A 4,016-nucleotide genomic window follows, 5' to 3' on the forward strand; every position below is an offset into this window, starting at 1 on the left:
AAAAGAAACTGAAAATAAAAACCCAATTTAATTGAAAGACTCTATTAACAGAACAATCTATATTATTTGCCAAAGAAAAATCCCAAACCAATACACCTTTAATATAAGTTCCAAAATAAAAATTTGGAATTGGAATCCAGAATCACAAATACATGACTTCTGAACATATCGTCTGAAAGAGCCTTTCAGAAAGTCTCTTATAACTCTTACTAGCTACAGAATGCCTTTAGTGTACACTCTATATTATCAGCACCACCTAGAGTGCATCACTAGAAACAACTCCAAAAACATAAAGTTAGTATTATTTACAAAGTGTGATTGTATTTCAGAGGAACATTTTCCAGACTTACTGTCTATTTCCATATCAAATATACAGGGCTGATACAACAGAAGAGGGGCAGGGAGAGGCAATATTTTTATTATTGCACTAGAAGAGGTGGAGAAAAGATAATTCAAGAGATTTTAGACTCAACTGAACCCTGTAAGGCAGCATCTATTGCTTCTGGTTTGATCATCATCAGCAAGTTCCTCAATCAAAATACAGTTAGTGATGATGATGATGATGAAGATGTCTGAAGCAGAACAGAATCCTGTTCATCTCCTAAATCTGCTTTGACTCTCCAGAGAAATAGAAACAGATTGTTGTTTTTTCAGTAAACTATTCAGTTAAGGTTTCAAGACAGAAGTGAGTGTCACGAATGAGTGGTTTTAAGGCCGTGTAAAGAACCACTGGCAAAGGTACTGGCAAAGGGTGATTTTAATAGAAATTTATAGAAACATGACTTAACAGAATTCGATGGCAAGGTTCACTCTATTATTCATTACATGGATTAAGTATACACAGGGAAAAATCATATCAGAATTGTGTTGGAGTGATTTGTACAGAGATTGAGGATAAAAGGGTAAGGGGGACCCTCCCGTTGAGTCACAAGGTTCAGAGAAGATCCGACTGGACCCAATCTTAGTCTCAGACTTGGACAACGGTTTGTGTCTAATACAAAAGGGATAAGAAGACCCTCCCGTTGAGTCACGAGGTTTAGAGTAGACCCCCTTCCTTTCTAAACTCCTTCTCAGAGAGGAGCCTAGATGTGGCTGGATCTACTCTTAATCTCAGACCTGGGCAATGGTTTATGACTAAAGGGTTAAGGGTGTTTAGCAGCAACTTAGAGTCCAACAATTTGGCAGCTACAAAAAGGAGTTAGTCAAATTTTTTCTACAAATACTAAAACAATTGAGCTACAGATTATACTTGTTAGTAATTGTACAGATAAATGTGCAAAAAGATCTAGATCAATCAATACATACATATATACGCAGAATATGGTACCAAAGCTAAATGAGTTTATAAAGGCCTAAAGCTAGCTAAATTTATAAAGGTGTACCTGTTAAAAATTCCCCTCAAGTCTCGTGAAATACTCACGTTAAATGCTTTGGCATTTCTCAACGGGCAAAGGGTTGAGCCCCAAGGAGTGTTCCAGCCCAAATCCCGGTGTTCCTCCGAGTATCGCAAATTTGAGTTCGTGGAGTCTGAGAGGCGTCCCACTCAGAGGGAGATTCTGGATACAGCTCCCTGCGGTCCAGGAGAGCTCAAAGCGTCTCACCTGGGACCGCTGTTTATAGGTTTGCAAGATGATTGGCTTTAGTCATCAGTAAATTTCCATTTTGGCTACTATCCGAGGTGGTCCAGGGTGGTAAGTATGGTATTGTTTCACGGTAACAATGGTATCGTTCCACTTGAGCTATGATCTAGGTAGGGAATGCTTCAGGGCTGTCAGAGATGACAAATTATCTCTTGTTCTTGTTCCCTACCTTGATCATGCAGCTGGCGTCCCTGGTACGATCAGTGTCGCTCCCCACCTTAGCCATGCAAGAGTGCCTGGTACGGTCAAGGGACACTTAACCACCCAACTCGTACACAATGGCTAAAGCTTAACAGAAGTTCCTGAGACCGTATCGGAGCCCAGAGGAAGGGGGGGAAATGCACCACCACAGTGAGCAATTCAAATGGATAAGATATTATAGATATTGTATGTTTATGAAGTATGTATCTCTATTTCTTTACTCTGCAGCCTGCTTGTATCGGACACTTGCTTATTTAAAGCCAATTCCTGTATGTAGTCACAATAGCAACAGAGGATGGCAGGAAACTTATGCTATGGGATGCACACTTGATTTTCCATTGCTTTCCATCTAGGAAAAATGATGGAAATAAAAAATAAAGCTTTCTATCTTGATTTATTTACACTTATTTTCTTCTGGTATAACTGAATAGGACCTAGTTTACCATTACACTATTCCAGTTTGATACTGTAAAAATTAAATGCAAAATGAGTAGAGTTATACTAGTATATGCCTGGAACAACTCAGTAGCAAAAGGGCCCTTAATCTGGAGATGATGTTCTTCTCCATGATTTGTGACTATCGGTTAATTTGTAAATTCAGTTAGCGTTCAGAAATGCTCAAACAGACTTACTTTTCAAATGCACTGAAATCCATAGGAGCACTGTACTTGCCTACAGTTTTGATAAACAGACACCTGCCACTGATATCACATTTCTGAAGCTGCTTATTTTCATTTTTTAAACAAACCAGTTGTTACTATGGCTGCATAAAGACCTTATTACGGCCTATTTTAAAGAATAAACAAAGTAAGAATATAGGCTTAACAAAACAGAGCATTTTCTTGCATTGTAAATATCTATGCAAAAATTCAGCTGTTGACAAGTACTGATTATTCAATATGCTTATATTTCCCTTCAGCATTATTTCCAGGCTAAACCTTACAAGCTTACATACTGTAAAGTCAGAGTGTTATGCCTATTACCAGTCAATAATTTTAAAACTGTAATATCATTTTTATGTTTGTATGTTTTATATAATTTAAATACTTTATAAAGTGATTAAGTATAACATTACAATTAATTATAGTATTGCACACTAATGAGATTTATTTTATTGAAATTCTTAATCTGAAGAGAAGGGACCAAAAAGAAAGTATTTTGGATCTTTTAGTCCTGAAAGGAATTCTACTCCTACCCACTACCACAATATTACAGTAGAGTGTATTTTCTCAATATACTGCTGACACCACATGCCAAGTAATATTTCCACCGTATTGCATAAAATACTTCTATATTACTATTGCTATATTACATATTACTTACATATTACTATTATGAAGAAACTAAGATGAAATTATTACATCAGTGGGGAGAATCTGACCTGTGTCCTTTCTTACACAAAAAAGTTGTGGTGCTTTCAGCCAAAACTAATAACTGCTAATAATATCATAGAAAAATGGAAAAGACTATGACATTCATCAAGGAATGGCTGCACAAAAGTATCCCAAAGATGTTACAAATTGCAGTAAATTACCCATTACCATTACAAGAAAATAAATGCACTTGCCATAATATGAAAATGCAGCAAACATTCTGCATGTTAATTAATAATTCAAAACAAAGCATGTCCTAAATATATCAATCCAAATTCTGTCATTTTAAAATAAAGAATACATATTTTTAGAGCTATGACCACTGAGAACGATGAAAAAGAAATTATGCAAATGCTTCAAAGACATATAAACCTGTTTTTGCTTCAGGGCTGATTCACCAACACTGATTCACAAGCTGAAAAAATTTCCCTTGAGTTGAGTTACTCCCAATTTTATTGTTTCAAGATATTCTGCACATTTCTTTGAAGCATGTGAAGCTGGAACCTGTCCGAAGAAGGACAGAGATCTATCCGGACCTTGGTTTTGCTCTTGAATGGATCATTTGAATTCTATGACATCATAACAGTACGTTTTTATGTCCCTATTTAAATCCTGACTGTAGCATCTCCAGACCATGTGACAGATGAAAAGGGACCGTTTGATTTGAAGGCTGAAGACAGAGATTGAATGGGATTTTAAAATTTTCTTGAAGCACAGGCTGTTGTCCTTCTTCTGAATTAAAGCAACTAGTCTGATAAAAAGCAAATCAGCTGGACAAACAGAGGATTTTTAACAGCTCAAG

Source organism: Calonectris borealis, chromosome 1, assembly GCF_964195595.1.
Source record: "Calonectris borealis chromosome 1, bCalBor7.hap1.2, whole genome shotgun sequence".
In the NCBI taxonomy this organism is placed as follows: domain Eukaryota; kingdom Metazoa; phylum Chordata; class Aves; order Procellariiformes; family Procellariidae; genus Calonectris; species Calonectris borealis.